The following is a 17983-nucleotide window of genomic DNA, read 5'->3' as shown; positions in this document are numbered from 1 at the left end:
TAGGGTGTCCATGAGACAGTTAAGAGTGTAACACGTTAATGCACTTCACAGATCACACTTCACTAGTGCACTTTATCACTTCTGTGTACACAAGCCCCCAGATTCCACTGCTCTTAGACTACGAAGAAGTTGATAGGACACCCTGCATAAAAGTGTTTGATCTGTTCATTCACAAATGGAGGAAAGAGCTTTTACCGCAACTAGGGGGTCAAAAAGTATTTCCTCCACCTTACTAAATTGTTCCCTGAAGTCAGAAGAAACTGCTGCAAAGTTTACAGGTATATTCAAGCCTGGGGAATAAAGCCTGACAAGGCTACCAGAAATATGCAAGAATTCTTGCCATGAATGTCTCCTAACGGAATACTAACTGAATAAGAGACCTCGAGAGATCTCCACCCCTGTAGACAGTCAACGAGAGCTCCCAGATATGAAGTGTGTTAGGCCAGAACTAGAGAGCTTTTCTCATTGTTCACAGTCAATCCCAGAGAATGGAATAACTAATTCTCTGCAGCCTTTGCCCAAACCAATCAGTCATTAAGGGAGAGGATCATAGACTGTGATTCCCTTTACAGAGAACTGCCATTATTAATCCTTTATTGAAAGCTCCTGGTGGGTTTGCCAAGTCAAAAAAGAGACTGATTGGAATCTGTAGCATTCTACTACAAATTTCAAAAAATTCTATTGACTCAGGTACATGGGAATGCACATTAAACAGACATTTGTATGTTTACTGATGCCGGAAAGTCACTCAAGCATGGCTGCCAGAGTTGACCTGAAGGGTTTAATTTTGAATTGAACAGTGGACAGACCAACTCAACCATTTAAAATCTAATAACATTGAAGAGCCACATTCCCTAACTTGCTTTTTTGAGGTTGTGTAAAAAATAAGTGAACAGATTCCTGATAAGCACATGAAAACAGAGAACAGGGCAAAACAACTCTCATACAGAGGAGATACTTGAGTCAAGTCACATGCTGATATTTTATAGAATTCCCTCCCCCGTCCCAATTCCCACAGGATAGTTATATCTTCTGAAGCAAGCTGTCTTCTAGCAAGACCTCAAGTAATTGCTGAACACTCCTTAGAAAAACAAGGAAATCCTCCCTTCCCGCAAATCCCAATCTGCCCCATCAAGGAGGGAGAATAGACACCATCAGAAGGAAGGTTTATCCTCATTTTTATTCTGTGAAGATCTGGATGTTTGATTACAAAAGGGCCAATTCTGATAGAGAGACTGGAACTCTCAATAAGGCTTTCCAAATTTGAAATACTAAACCTGAAGGGGATGAACAGAACCTTCACTAGAGGATATACAGTAGCACAAAGAACTTGAGTGTGAACCACCCCAACAGGACAGTTTTGTGATCTGAATTATTTCCACAGGATGTATCTAATTTACCCTCAGACAGGCATGATCCATTAAAGCAGTGATTTTCAAAGCTTTTTAGGCTGCGTACCTCTTTCAAAATAATGTAGTCTACTATGTACCCGCATCTGAGATAGGGTCACAATATACCTATGATTACATTGCCAAGTCTTATTAAATAAAATGCATTGCCCACCATTATAGGATTTTTCTTGTATGCCCCCAAGGAGAGCTTGCATACCTCTAGGGGTACGCATACCCAGTTTGAAAACTACTGCTTTAAAGGACTGGGTGGCTTGCTAAAATAAATAGGAGGAAAACCATTCTCTGCCCACAGGAGAAAGACTTTGTGGGGGGAAAATAGTGCACCTTAAAGGCGTGTGGACATGGAAGATTCCTGAGAAGGGAATATCACACAGATTCAGTGTGCACTCTAGAAAAGTCCTGTTTCAGCCATGGCTTGAAAGCACAGGACACTCCTTTGATATGAGACCAGAAGCTGCCTCAAGGAAGCAAGCAAGCCTAGGGCTGGGGTCACAGGACTGGCAGAAGGATTCTGCCAGTGTGGGCTGAATAGCATGACTGCAACCGTGGGCTTTCTCCCCTCTCCTTTTTCTCCATTTATTTGCCCAAAATGCTTCCAAGTAATGGACACAGTGGAAGACAGAAAAGTAGAAAAAGAAAAGCAAAAACTTACTTCCAAAAAGGCAAAGCCTGCAGAATGCTGCCTTGTACCAGAAAGATAGGAGAAAAACTGAGATAAGAGTAGGAATTCAGCTGGCTGAAAGGCAACAAAATAAAAACTTTATATTGGCTGTTAACCAGTCTAGTCTGCTTATAAGTTTAATACTTCTATACCAGTGGAATTGAAATCTGGAATTACACAGTTCTTAAATATCTTCTCTTCATAGAATTTCCAACATTAGCTAATTCCAATTAGAGGAAAGAAATCCAGAAAAGCTTAACTTCAAACCAAAAGATTGAAAAACAAACCAAAAAAAAAAAAACAATCTATCACCCCAAAACAGGGACAGAAACATGGCCAAAGTTGTTTGATATTTCTATTTAAATACGTACAGTATTGAATAGGTTATACACTCAAGATGCTTCTTTTAATATCTTTATATCAATGACATTTTAAAATAATTGCTCAATTTTTCTTTCGTGTCAAAGATCATTTTATTAAATAATGTCAAACGATGTTGGTTCTTCTCATAGACCTCACTCTTATGACTTACTGACATTCAACAGCAAATACTGAAAAAGAGGAATCTCAAGAAAAAGAGAAGCAGTAACAACCTTACTGTCCTCCTTTAAACTAAATTTCGGTAGACTGGCAAATAAAACTACAAAACTTGATAATACTATTTACTTAAAAAATCAATGTGAAACGAGTTACAAGATTTCATTCGCTACAGCCACTGGCACAATTCTAAGGCAGTACATTTGAAAATTCACTCACTGCTTTTTTATTATTTTTATCTATTTCAACCCAACTACTAATTTAAAGGAAACAGTGCTGGATGCTCTAATTGACCCTGTTCTCTTCCTTCCCTAGTTTGTCTCTATAATTAGCCCTTTCTAACTCAGCCAGTAAACAGCATCAGAAACTGGGCATTTTTTGAACCACACCCTACCAGCCACAGCAACTGGCTCATATTGTTTCCCCACATCAGCATAGACTTCAGGATTAACTATTTCCTAACTGAGAATCTGAGGAATGTCAAAGGCAAATGTGTTTCTTCTGTTGTTTCTGGGGATGGGGTTGACAACAACACATTTTATGAAATATGACAATTCCCAAAACTGAAGTGTCACGTTTTGCTTGTGTTTATTCACAAAAATTACAGAAAAAAATATTTAAAGCTTCTCAATGTCAAGAAAATGCATAAGTGGTATAACTACAATTGCATATAATTTACACTAGTGGAAATTCCTCTAATGTATAAAATGCAGATAAATCAGGGTTGTAGAGCAAATGAGGATGTGGTCTCTAGGAAGAACCCAGGTCTCATTTACTCTGAAAGTGAGAAGACATGTAGATTAACAGAGTTATAGCCTTGGAATCTAAAGTATGTTTTCTAATCCTTAATCATTCTTGTGGCTCTTCTCTGAAGACTCTCCAATTTATCAATACCCTTCTTGAATTAAGGACACAAGAACTGGACACTGTATTCCAGCAGCAGTTGCGCTAGTGCCAAATACAAAGGCAAAATAATTTCACTACTCCTACTCATGATGCCCGTTTATGCATCCAAGAATTATGTTAACCCTTTTGGCCACAGAATCGCTCTGGGAACTCATGCTCAGCTGATCATCCATCATGACCCCCAAATCTTTTTTAGAATCTCTGCTTCCCAGGATAGGGTCCCCCATCTTGTAAGTATGGCCTACATTTTTTGTTCCTGGATGTATGTATCTGATCATATTAAAATGTATATTGTTTGCCTGCACCTAATTTACCAAGCGATCCAGATCACGCTATATTAGTGACCTGTCCTCTTCACTATTTAATACTCCCCAATTTATCAGTGATGATTTTATATATTTTTTCCATAGTCATTAATAAAGATGTTAAACGGCATAGGGCTAAGAACTTATCTCTACGGAACCCCATTAGAAACACATCATTTGATGATGACTCTCTGTTTACACTGACAATTTTGAGACCTATCAATTAGTCAATTTTTAATCCATTTAATCTGGGCCATTAATGAGATTACAAATTCAGTACTTTTGCAAATGGCCACAAATAGTGTGCTCATCATTCTATGGGTGCCCAGCTTGAAACAGCTAATTTTCAGAAGTGCTGAGCACCCACAAATGCAAATGATACCATTCACTTGTAAATAGAATTTTTGAGGAAGTAAACACCTTTATATTGTGGGCCAAAAGAAATAAGGGAGAATCGCCTATTCCAGCAATTTGGGGTTTAAACAAAACCCCATCTGGACACAGAGTCATCAAAATCTGTTCAAGTCATCAATGTAGGAGATCACCTCTCATTAATGGATCTTCATTATTCATTCCCATAAATCATTTGAACCAACAATACCTGTGGCTTTCCATGGGCGCAGTTCTGGTCTCCTATGGTTAAGAAAGATTAATTCAAACTGAAACAGGTGCAGAGAGGGGCTAGGGAGGTCAAGTACTTTCTCATTTACAAAGGAAAAAAAAAGTTTTAAAATCTTGGGATGAAGACATTTCAGCCCAAGTATTGAGCCAGACAGTTCACATCACAGCTTCGTTATTGGCCATACTTTTTGAAGAGATGTTAATCCCTCCTTGAGAAAGAACATTTTCTTGTAGCATTAGACTTAAAAGTCACAGAGGTTCTTGAAATAAAGTTAAATGAAAATAGCAAGAAATTTGCTTTATTGTAATTGTCCTAGCTACAGGCAGAAAACAATATGGGAAATGAAATCACAGCAGGACAGAGACTGAAGGAAAAGTCGTTAAAGAACCTAAATCATAGTTGGCTCTGCCACCTGGAACAAACTATCAGTGCATCGACACATTGCTGGTGCTAGAAAGCTGTTTGATCCAGAAATGTTTGAGGTGTACAAAATAGAAGAAAAAACTTATGCAACACTTTCCTCAGTTTCAGTTTGAGTTTTGTCTCCTTGAGGCAAGTAATTTTAGATGCAATGAAAATTTCTGAGAATTATAGCAAAGAATACTTCTGTATTCATTTTTGCCAAAAGTGATTATACTGTTCCCTGAAGTGTTCATTTAACTGTTTCTGTATTAGTTATTGTATTGTTTCTTGCAGCTGAGTACAACTGCCTTGGAGATGAGTTTACACTATTTATGAATGAGGGAGGAAAAAGCAGAAAGTATGCAACTTCTAAATATAGTACTATGATTTTTTTTTGATTTTTTTTTTCAGGAATGGCTTTCAGCTATTTTACTATAATACAAAAAAGTACATTTAAGCATAAAGCAATAAATGTTCACTATAATGTCCTTTCTAAAAGTATCAGAAAGGAGCGCAGAGGGAAAATTGGCAAGGAGGGTTACTATCAAGCAATCTTCCTTAACTGAATTTCTGAGGTACAATTTCAATCCTGTGAAAAACATTCTGCTGCTCAGCTCTCAGTGTTAATGGAAGTTTCTTGATCCAATCACTGCATATAGCACTGAAAATACATAGCTCTATTTATCCTTCACTGCATATGACCATACCACTGTCAACATGATGGCCCTTTTTCTGGGCAAGATCAGCTCGTGAATGAAGAATATCTGGGTGAAAATGAACCTAAGCAATTCAGAAGTTATGCTGGTGGGCAAATGAAGAGTTTGCAGTCACGATACAGTCTTCTTGGGCTGAAGGTACACACACACACACAGTTGGTCAGTACAGTGCGTAGTTTAGGAATGCTCCTGATTTCTTGCTGATGCTAATCGCTCACATAGCAGCATCCATGAGTAATGCTTTCTGCTATTTCTGGCTGGCTCTGAGACTCCATCTCATCCTGGTGAATGATGACCTGGCCTCAATTATACATGGTTTTATCACCTCACAGCTGGACTACATCAATGCAACATACTTGGGAATGAAGACATCAGTCCTTAGGAAACTCCAACTACTACAGAACACTGCAGTATCTCTCTTCAGCAGCATGACTATTACAAACATCAGACCTGTCCTCTGCTCTCTACAATGACTTCCTATAGAGTATCAAAGAGACAAGGTGGGTGAGGTAATATCTTTTATTGGACCAACTTCTGTTTATGGGTGAGAGAGAGAGGCTTTTATGCTACACAGAGCTCTTCCTCAAGTCTGGGAAAGGTACTCAGAGAGTGTCACAGCTAAATATAAGCTCCAACAGGGGTATTTCTAGTGGAATCCCACAAAGATCTGTTCTTGTCTAACGCTATTCAACCTTTATTAATGACCCAGAAGATCATATAAGTTCAGCTGCCGAAAACATCTTTAACACAAAATTAAGGCTGCCCAGTAGCATCTCATGCTTTTCTGGAACATGGAGTACAGCTGTACTCAAATGTCTGAAAACCAGGAAATACAGTTAAAGGTACACACCATCCCCATAATATCCAATTTCCCTCCCCCTCCAACTGTGTTCTGCTCTGCCAGTGGTTCTGAGCTACCAGAAAGCAAAGGTCTCCTTGATGATGATCTGTTATTTGTTGAGGGATCATAGAAAAAACTACTTTTTTGGAAATGTAGTTAATCAAAATTCTAGTCACCAAACGGGGTTTTCAAGAACTGTGTTTGGATGATCCTTTATACTAATAAGGACAGTCTAGAGGTGTGCTAACCCCTCAGTAGCCATCCCAGAATATAGTCCTAAAGAGTGAAATTTGGTAAAGAGGCAGATAGATAGCCAGTGTTTGATGGATGAAAGCAAACAGATCTTAAACACACACGCACGCACGCTAAACAGCAATAGCATTGCAAATCTGTAGTCAATGATTCAAGCTAAGTGTGTAAATAAAATTAAAGTTTGGTGAAAATGAATATATTTTGTATCAAACATTAAATTGGTTCTCATATTAAAGTACCACTGAATTAAAAGAGAACACTGACTGTCTACATCTCCATAATCTTTGTAGACTGCAGCCCTATATAAAAACACAAACAGGTGAAAAGGTAGAGATGTTGAATAGCAGTTGACGGTACATCATGAAATTTTACCAGATCAAGCTTTCACTAAAAGTGTCAATTTGAAATCTAGTCAATTTCAAAGCTGAATTAGAAGTGGGTTTAGATATTATACTTGCTCTTGAGCTCCCTACAAATTGTTGTGGTTTTAAAAACATTTTTCTCTTCTGTTATGGCATGAAAAATCCCTACATATAGAGGACACTAGAAAGAGAGAGAGTTCTCTGGTCTTTCACTTACAGTAATCTTAGGTGTTACATGAAATATTAGAAAGTTAAAAATACTTCAAGCAGGACATTTAAGGATTTTTAAGTTTAATTTAATTTTAATTTTTGCCTTCATAAACAAAAATGCAATTTGCAGATCATTTGTCAAAGAACTAATGTTTAAACAAACATCATGCCTACCACGTCTGCAGAAGTTCCTGAGAACTCTAGTGAAATGGAGAGAAAAAAGCAACAGAGATACTGAACAAGCAATTTTTTTGTAGCCATAAATAGTGGCCAGTCATTACAACTGTTCCTGGATAATCATGTTAGCAGAGTGATCAAAACATAGTTAAACTCACAATTAGGTGATTAACATGTTTGCCATGGGCCTGAAACTGAAGACCACTTGGAAGCTGAAGCTAAAGACAAATACATTGACCAAGCATACAATACTGGTGGCTCGCTCCATTATCTGCTCTGACAAACTTGTTAATTTCCAGACAGAATTTAAGGCATTGGTTTTAACCTAAAAACACATACATGACCCTTCACCTGGCTATCCCACCAACATCACCAACCTGCACCTGCCCACTTCTCCCACAAGCACCTTCACAATTTTTGCATACCATACTTTGTAGAATGCACTACTTGAAGTAATTCATAATGCTACTAAAACTATCCTCCTTCAACCCCCTACTTGAGACACATATCAAAAGGCATAAGTTATGTTGCCATCAAATAATGATTAGGCAGCTGGCCAGCAGGGACTACTGACATCAGTATCTTTAATTTCTCTATTTAAAAAAAAACAAAAACACAACAACAACATCTGATTTGAAACCTGCTAGTTACCACCTGACTAGTATATGTAACCAAATATTCCTACCACTGCTCTCCTCATCCACCCTCCCTTTTGCGCTCTATTCATCTGTTATACTCACTTGTTACATCATGTCTTAATTCAGATAAATTCTTCAGGTCTTTTACTGTGTGTTTGTACAATTTCCTGCATAATGGGGGCCCTAAACCTGATCAGGGTTTCTGAGTGCAACACCACCACAACAATGAATAATATAATAAGGGACCTGGTTATCTTCAAAATAACATCTTTCCCTCTGCATTTGTGATCATCAGAGGAGCTTGAGCTTCTCAATTTTAAATCAAAGGGACAAGTTCTGTGGCACGCCTCTGGCTTTGGAACTCAATCCCTACCTCTCTTTGGCCCAGAGCCTAGAATTGTAAACCTTCAAGACAATGTGAGGACCATCTTTTTTCCATATTTTGGTAGAGGTGGTGGTGAAGCAAGTGGGATGGAACATAAAACATGATTAAGTTATGATTATTATTGTGGTAAGCTATACATATGATTATATATTTTGCAGTGTATTTTTAACTGTTTGAAAGCATCCAGAGTAATGGAAGGATGATTTTGTAGAAATCCAAAATAAAATATTATAACTGTCCATCAGTATAGACTTTGGCAGTGAGCTGCAGGGAGAGGAAGTCACTCTCAGACTTGAAGGATTGCTGGAAGCCACTGCCTGCTCACATCAGTTTGGGGATTTTGAGGGAGTTGGACGGAAAAAGCCTGAGACAGAGGCAACACTGTGCCTTTAAGAAGAGCATTTACAGTCTTTACTCTCCTTTTATAAAGTTTGGGATCCATTTCCAGAACAAAAGAAAATTTTAATCTACATTTTCATTTATATTATAGAAGATTTAACACTCAAAGTATCTGGCTTCAAAGAATGAATTTAACAAAGAATACAATCAGTGCAACATAATCCTTCGGTTTACAAAGGCAGAAAGTAAAATTGGGAGAGTTGGAGAGATGAGCAAACAGGAGAGATGGTCAGAGTTGGACAGCTGAAGCATGCCTAAAATCCTGTAGTTGTGGTTGCTATTGCCCAGTTGGAAAGATGGGGGTCATTACTCAGCCTATATTAACTGATAACATCCAGTGCATGGAAAACTGTGGTTTTTAACCACTGCTAGGCAATGAAGCAGAACAACATAATACAAGGGATCCTAAAACTCACCAAATGAGTAAAAGGCGAGGATCCCTGTAATTTTTTCAAAGCTGTATTCCCTACATATCAGAGTTAAAAATAAAACTGAACACAATCTTTGGAAGACACTCTCTCACACACGCGCGAACGTGGTCTTTCAAGAACCTTGTGTTACTGATAAGTTGTACGCAGAACATCTGTACCACTTGCTTAATTTTCATGTCAACCAACAGAGAATAACTATACTGTGATCCATATGTAATTTATTGATTTGCATTTTTGTACAACAGCTACACCCCTGAGCTCATAAAAATGTCTCTTCCCCAATTCAGAGGGAATGATGGACTACAAGATCACTGATCACATTGTGCACCATCAGAATCTGAATCCTGATTCTTCAGCACTGCAGAAAAGACTTTTACCAATTGAGCTAAAGGACTAATTATATTAGTTGGCAGAAGGCTGTTATCCTAAAAGAGGGGGAAGATGAACTGTTGGTGCCATGTGCTAGGTGCAGGAGATGGTCAAGAGTAGCCTGGTCCAGCTCTCCACCCCCACACCACACACTACCATGCAGGAGGTGGGCTCCTACCCCATGTGGTGTCCCCAGAGGTGGGATAGGACATTGGACCCATGCATCAGATCCAGGGGAAGAACCTGGCCCAGCACTGCAACTGCTCCAACACATCCTTCAAAGCATTCCCAGTGCAATACGCACTGCTGCTGTAGAGGCAGCAGCTTGGCCCAGCTCTTTAGAATGTGAGTGTACAGTGTTCCTGACAAATGCAAATCACAGCAGAGAAACTGTGATTAACAGTTCATAATACAGCTAAATCTGAATATAATTTCATGTGATAAAGAAAAGGCATTTCACTAATTTTAAGGTTTTCTCCCTGATGAAACTCAAAGACTTGTTGCAAACAGTGGAGGTGTTACTTATTCTCAAAAAGAGTCAGACGAATCTTTCATAATGGAAAGTGTCAGACAACCGAAATAGAGGGGTCACTATCAGCTTCCCCTATAGTAAATTATATTAATGGTGTCTGAGTCAAGGACTACCAAAATAGGTTCTGTGCAATGCTAGTGACAGACACTATACAGCCTCAGATTCCTTTGAAGTTAAATCCACTGAATTAAAGGGCCTGACCTGATGATTAATATATTGTTCTGCACTACCAGAAACGTGGGAAATCTGGATTCTGTTTTCGGTCTCAGTTTTTTGCTCCTCAAATCTGCAGGAGATGAAGTTGGCACAAAGGCAACCCTCTCAGTCTTATAGGGGAGAGAAAGCCTCATAATGCTCATAGCAACACCTCTGGCTAGCAAAGGAGCAGGACTGATGAAGCCTAAAGGAAGTCCCACCGAGGTGTCTTCAGCCAGAATGAAGGTACCTGTAAGTTAAGATCATGATGGAAAGGATTAGAGTAGGGAGAATGCACCCCTGTTGAAACTAAGGGAATTCTGATAGCCTGCTTGAAAGGAAAATAAGTATTATACTATGTGTTTACATCTAGTAACTATGTCTTAAGAAATAAAGCTATTTTCCCTGAAAATAAAATAAAAAATCCTAAAATAAAAAACAGAGGTGGGATTCGGTTACTGGATAGTAATAAAGATAGGGGGGGGGGGGAAATTCTCTCTCTTTTTTTTTTTTTTTAAAAGGAATCCATGGCAAGGACAGTCAGTTCTCATTTTATATATAAAATTTCTCTGTAGCTACCTGTCAGATAATCTCTCCCCACTACAAAAAATTCTAAGAGAATAATTCACATTTAAAATACCTACAGAAGCATAACTCTTAAAAAGATTTCACACATTAAGACATCAGTATTACATCTGTTCCTAATAATCTCAGTCACAATTCAATATTCATTCATATCAAATCTAATAATTTGACATTTTCCACAAAACACCTCCTCTGTAGTAGGAGTTTACTTTTAATTTGACCTATTCCAAAGATTCGTGAAATATAAATTTGAAATATTAATACAATGCTTAATTTATAAATACACCAAGATATGCAACTGTCTTTTTACTATATTACTTGACAATATTAAGATTACACAGATGTGCATGCAGGGAACCTTTACAAAAGACTCTTCAGTTTTCCTACACCCCCCCCCCCCAATCCCCCCAATCTTCATCATCTGGCATGAGCTGTGCATGTTTATTTTATTTAGGGAATCTAAATCCTGAACACTTGTTCTCATAAGATAGATAGATATGTCTGTGGAAAAAAAAAATCTAGCATTAATAAGAAAAAAGACTGACCATAAAAATTACCTCAATCTGGAAATAATTCCATCACATTGTTTCTGATATTCTATGTATGTATGCTTAGAAGTATTACTCTAATAGCCCAATAAGAAACTCACTCACCCCTGACACTAGTGTAATGAGCTGTGATAACCCCAGAGTCACCTAACTTGAAAATTACAGCCATGCATTTTTATACCACTACGTAACAGGAAGATCACACGATTAACAAGTTTTATTTCAGAGTACATTAACCATCTGCTCAAAAGCAGAACCTATCGTTTTGTTTTTCCCTGGAGGAATGCAAGGGGAAATCACAAAATAGAAAATGTAAGCCCTAATTCAAATACATATTTATGTTAGCCACAGGAGTAGTCCCATTCACTTCAGAGGAACTAGTCACATGCACAATGTTATACAAATACACATTTACAGGATTGAGGCCTTAGCAAGTTATTTTTAGCAAATAAAGATCTGACTTTCAGAGGCTGAAATCTGCATCATTTTGGAAGATTAACTTTTGGAAAGAAACAGCAAATCATGCAAACCAAATAAGTGTTTCAATACTGAGATACACCATAATCACATGTAAGAGCAAACAAATTTCTCTCTAATAGATAGTTTTATCAGATAGCAGTTTCTCCCAAAGCACTGAAAAAGACTTAGTTTACCTTTTTATGTTTCTAAAATATTTCATATTTAATTGTAACTATAATTCCAGCTAATTTAGAAAGGGAATAATAGGCAGCTTGGGTAGAGAGGGCTATAGTTAAGATTGCCCAACACTTTCAATTATAAAGACCCAATTTTCAGTTGCTTATAACTTTGCCAAATTTTTACCATTTGAGCTGAAATTTTTCATACCAGAGTGTCTGCCTTTGGCTGATTTTTTTTTTTTTTTTGGAGGGGGGGGGAGGGGCGAGGAGGATTTTCAGCAAAAATGTTTCCGCTGTTGCTGAGAATGAGATCAGGCAAAATATGTTCCTTTGCCCATATTTAAAACAATTTCTTACAACAATTTCATTAAGAAGCTCTTGTGCTTCCACATTTTGCAGCAGAGACTTGACGTTTCGCAAGATATGACCTTTGCATCAGGACATGCGCCTTTTGCTGTTCCCATAAAAAAACTCCCAAGTCTGGCCAAGTTAAAAGTTTCAGGTCATATATGCTTAGCAGAGACTTGTTAAAGTTTGGCAGCTAAAGTCATTGAAGATTGTTCTATATTGGGCATGCTCTAGCACAGGGGTGTAGGGTTTCAATAGGACTTTCTCTGCAATTGCTCCTCGCTGCTGTAGTGCCAGACACAAGGAGACTGTGCTCCTGTGCTCTCAGTACTACCTCTGCTGGCACCCAGGCAGCCTGGGCAAGGACTCATCCCTGATTTGAATGCAGAAGGAACAAGATCCAAACTGGGGTAAGGAAAGTGGTCCTGTGGGGGGAAAAACAGTATGTGGTCATGTAATTAAAAACTGTATCCTAATGCACACACTCAAGGAAGCTGAATTAAGATTGCACAGGCCACATTAATACTCACATTTCCTAACTTTCGAGTACTCGACTTTGCAGCCTTAACATTCTTTTAATAGTTAGTGTTTACTTATGATTTATGTTAACTAAAATTATCTTAATTATCCTAAAGTAAAAAAATAATTTAGATGCACAACAGGAAAAAAATATATCCAATCTGAAAAGTTTATCCAAAAGTTTTCTAACCTCTCTAATTGCTAAAGTTTTGGCTGGTACATATGGACGTCAGCACGTTCAGATCATACCAGAAACAGGTCTATTGTTTGTATTAGTTTCCTGTTGATCCCTTCAAATCACAAAGAATGTTTTTTCTGATGTAAATGAAGAACAGAAAAATTAAACTTTATAAGCCATAATTGCAATAGCTTTTCCAAAGGAAAAACTAAAATGTATTGTACTTATATTAATTATATTATATATTGTTGTATGTGGTTAACTATACATGTTACATTGTAGTAGTTTTTGCTCATCAATTTTAAAACAGAATCAAATGACCCATACTGAAATTGAGTTTTGATTCAATTTACTTGAAAGCTGTTTCAAAGTTAATCTTTTGATTGATGGGACCTGGTCCCCACACATGAATCATCTTTATTAAATGGCATTGAATTAGTCTAATACTTTAATTGCTGACTTTGCTATCATTGTAACACTGCAAAAAACTAAAGGAATATAGGTTCATTAGCTGGGTCTCAAAGTTCTAAATTATTCCCCTGGCCTTACTGAAAGTAAGCAACTAAATAAACATTTATGGAAACACATGAGTACATACAGAATACATTTAAACCCAGGAATTAAAAGACCAACAAGATAATAACTAAGATCATTCTTTCATGGGATAACAAGCCTTGTGCAGGGGATGCAGTAAAAGCATACATCTCGACTTTAGTAAGGCTTTTGATACTGTCTATGTGACCTTTTCATAAACAAACTAGAGAAACATAGCCTAGACAAACCTATTATAAGGGAGGTGTACAACTGGCTGGAAAACTGTACTCAGAGAGCAGTCACCAATGGTTCACAATCGAGCTGGAAAGACATATCTAGTGTGGTCCTGCAGGGATCTGTCCTGGGTCCAGTTCTATTCAATACCTTCATAAATTATTCAGATAATGACAGAGGGTACACTTATAAAGTTTGCGGATGATACCAAGCTGGAAGGGGTTGCAAGCGCTTTGGAAGACAGGACTAGAGTGCAAAATGATCTTGGCAAATGAGAAATGGTCTGAAATAAACAGGATGCAATTCAGTAAAGCCAAATGCAAAGTACTACACTTCAGAAGGAATTATGAATTGCACAAATACAAAATGGGAAATGACTGCCTAGAAAGGAGTACTGCAGAGAAAGATCTGGCAATTGTAGTGGATCACAAACTAAAAATGGGTCAACAACGTAATACTGTTGCAAAAAAAAGCAAAAATAATTCTGGGATGTATTAGCAGGAGTGTTGTAAGCAAGACACGAGAAGTAATTTTTCCACTCTACTCAGTACTGGTAAGGCCTCAGCTGAAGCACTGTGTTCAATTCCAGGTACCACACTTCAAGAAAGATGTGGATAAATTGGAGAAAGTCCAGAGGAGAGCAACAAAAATGTTTAAAGGTCTAGAAAACATGACCTACAAGGAAAAATTGAAAAAATTGGATTTGTTTAGTCTGGAGAAGAGAATACTGGGAGAAGATATAACAGTTTTTAAGTATATGAAAAGGTTATAAAGAAGGTGGTGATAAACTGTTCTTGTCTTGTCCTCAGTGATTAAGGAGAAGTAACAGACTTAAATTGCAGCAGGGGAGATTTGTTAGACATTAGGAAACACTAACTGTAAGGACAGTTAAGCTTTGGAACAATTACCTATGCAGCTTTTTAAGAACAGGTTAAACAAACACTTGTCAGGGATTGTCTAGATAATACTTAGTCCTGTTTCAATCCAGGGTACTGAACTAGATGACCTATTAAGGTCCCTTTCCAGTCCTATTTTTCTATGATTCTATGGGCGTTGTTCTGGCAGGCATTCCACGTAGGCACAAGCCTGAAAAATCTATGGGGCATAAGTGAAAGCATGAGGCAGAAACTGCCTACCACTATTCTGGCTTCCTCAAAACCTGCACCAATGCTGCTCCACAGGCCTTCTACAATAGAAACTGTGGAAGGGTAGTCCAGAGTAAGATCTGTGCGCCCTGACACAGCAATACTCTTTATGGAAAAGTGCAAGCTTAATTCTCAAGTTTTAAACAGAGAAAAAATAAGCCTAGGTAAACAAGATTCATGAATTAATACATTTATGATCTCTAAAGGAAGTTTTAGTTTTCATCTAACTCTATACTCGAACAGTAAAGAGGGGGTGCTCTACAGTTGTTGAGTAGAGAGTGGTGGTAAAGCCTCATTGACATAAATAGCCTACTTCCCTGTAATTAAGCAAGTGCTTAAGTGTTGCAGGATTGGTGCCTTAGTCTATGCTCCAGTCATCATCCTGAGGATGTACAAAACCCCTTTACTATATAAAATTTGCTGGAGTTGAGTGGAAGAAAAAAAGATTCACAATTCAATTCCTATCACTTTACTGGGAAACTGAAACAAAGGTATTAAACTATATTTTCAAAAATAAAGTTTTACAATCCCCTAATTACATCACTGAATTTTGCTATAGACAGTGACTTTCAGTATTCAACTTCACAAGTCAAAACAGATTTGCTCCTTATAACCGAGATTTAATTCACTTTCTCCAATACTTATCTTTACATAACACTGTTCACTAGGCTTCCTCCTATCCTCTGTTGTGTAGTACCGGTACAGAGCAACACTGCTGCTAGTCTGACAGTCACAATAATGCATACTGCAGCAAACCATCTGAAAGCCATGATTACTTTTGGTCATACTCTAAATTAGTAGTCTCAACATGACCTCAGGATATGAAATGTAACTATATGAAATGAGGGCTGCCAAAACATCCATAAGCAAGACTCTTTCAACAATAAAAGAACAAGGACAACGAAATACTGTAAAAATTCTACAATATCACTTAAGTTAGACTGACACACTACAACAAATCCTGTTTGGGGATTCTTTTTTGCAAAAGCAAAGTAGACTTTTTTCTACACATACAAAAATTCTAGAATAATTAAAAAAATAGCTTTTTCCCCCCACCATGGTATTGAGTACTGTTCTACTAGGTTAAGTATTAAGGGACCTTCCACGCTAGGGGTTAAGTACTGTACATTATGAATATTGCACTTATTTTAAAATCAGGATATTTCATCTAAATAAGAGGCTAAAAGAGGTTTAAATGCAGCTCTTATTTAGTAGCGTGATAGTCTATTTTTATTGTAAATCCTAAATAATTAAACTGAACAATAGCAAAAGCCATCACAATATGCATTACTGAAGTTTGAACACTGAATTTATGTCTATGGTAGGAGATTTTTTGCAAAATCCATTACTGTTATTATACAAATCCACTGGTGGCCACAACACTGGAAATCCTACCATAGACAAGGCTCCCCCACAGGCAATAGCATTTAATATCTTGCTATGGAACCCCATCCAAAACAGTTCACCTAGTACCTTTTCTATGCTAGCTTACAATTTTCCCATCTTTGGTAACTTCTCCTTACTCCACATACCCCCCTCCTTCCCCCCCCCCCCCAAAAAAAAAAAAAAAAACCCACCAACACTAGTATGTAGAAAAGTCCTAAGCCAGTTTTTTTTCCATTGAGAATATATTTTGTTCACAAGTCTACATTTTACACCTCTATTTACTATTTTTAAAAAAATATTTAAACCACAGAACACTTCTACACTAGCCATACCCTAATGAAAACAACATTAGTGTTTACATAATTTAAGTCAGAAAAAAGACAAACACTGAATCCTCCTCCCACCCTTAACTATGGTTGAGAAGACTAATATTTTGATAAAGGGCTAAAAGGAAAAAGGTAGCTTATTTGCGTAGTCATTTTACCTGAAACAAGCATCACCTAAGTTTGCTTCACATAAACTACAATACTCAATGAAAACGCAAAACAAAATAATTGATTATAAATTTAAAGAGGTAACATACTGTCCACTGTATATTCTGCACACTATGCCATAGTTTAAAGTATTCCTATAAAAAATTAACCAGGGTACTGCATCCTTTATATTGTTTGAGGCATTTTTTTGCCTGGAGTGATTTCCTAACCTAATGTTACTAACTTGCTAATGACAGTAGTCTACACTGCAGTGTTCTCCACTGCCCCTTTGAGCAACACAGAAAGCATCAGCACAAATACATCACCAAAACACTGACCATGAATCATAGGTGGCTAGGCACTGCAACAAATCCTGCCACTATTCTAACATGCCAAAAAAGAACTTACCTTATTTCCTATCAAGTGTAAAAGGACAGTAAAAGAAACCAAATGTTTTAAGAAAATCCTTAATGCAACAAAGAATCTATCCAACTTTAATAAAAGACATATGGAAAAACAATGAGACCTCTTCTATAGGTTGCCAGTTGAAAATAGCTTCCTCCCCCTCCCACTTTTGCTCTTTTCATCACATATTCACAACTGAACAGCAACAAGCATCATTTATCATCTTCTTATGGAGGTGTGATTTGTCCAAAGCTGTAGCACAATTTGGGAACACAGCAATCTGTCAGTCCTATCTAGGCTGTAACAGTATTAACCATGCTGGAAGATCAAAATGTTGTAACCAGGTGTCTAACATGGTGGATTTTATACTGCAATTGGGGCCCCAAAGCGGAGTGTTTTGCTTTACAAGACTGCACAACCTTTTGTAACAATAACCAAATGAAAATATACAACAGAAAAACCTATTACAAAGCAAAACCTGTTTCATTGCACAGATGCAATTATAGCATCATCATTTAGTGTTCACAAGACTATGCGCTATAGATATGCAGGACAACACCAAAGTCTGCACCTATGTAAATGGCAAATGTTTTACAGGTGCTGAGCAAAACCTCGCAACAAATCTCACTGTCTTCAAT

At 37.5% G+C, this 17983-nt stretch overlaps 1 protein-coding gene across 3 annotated transcripts in view; it reads right to left on the bottom strand.

Annotated features, from left to right (window-relative positions):
* MYO9A (myosin IXA) overlaps nt 1-17983 on the bottom strand; it is a 372546-nt gene that overhangs the window by 353372 nt on the left and 1191 nt on the right. The gene's annotated exons all lie outside the window — the stretch shown is intronic.

This window comes from Emydura macquarii, unplaced genomic scaffold, assembly GCF_026122565.2.
Source record: "Emydura macquarii macquarii isolate MOO-44397 ecotype Brisbane River unplaced genomic scaffold, CSIRO-AGI_Emac_v2 contig_1644, whole genome shotgun sequence".
Classification (NCBI taxonomy): Eukaryota; Metazoa; Chordata; order Testudines; family Chelidae; genus Emydura; species Emydura macquarii.
This window is presented reverse-complemented; position numbering and strand designations above follow the sequence as displayed.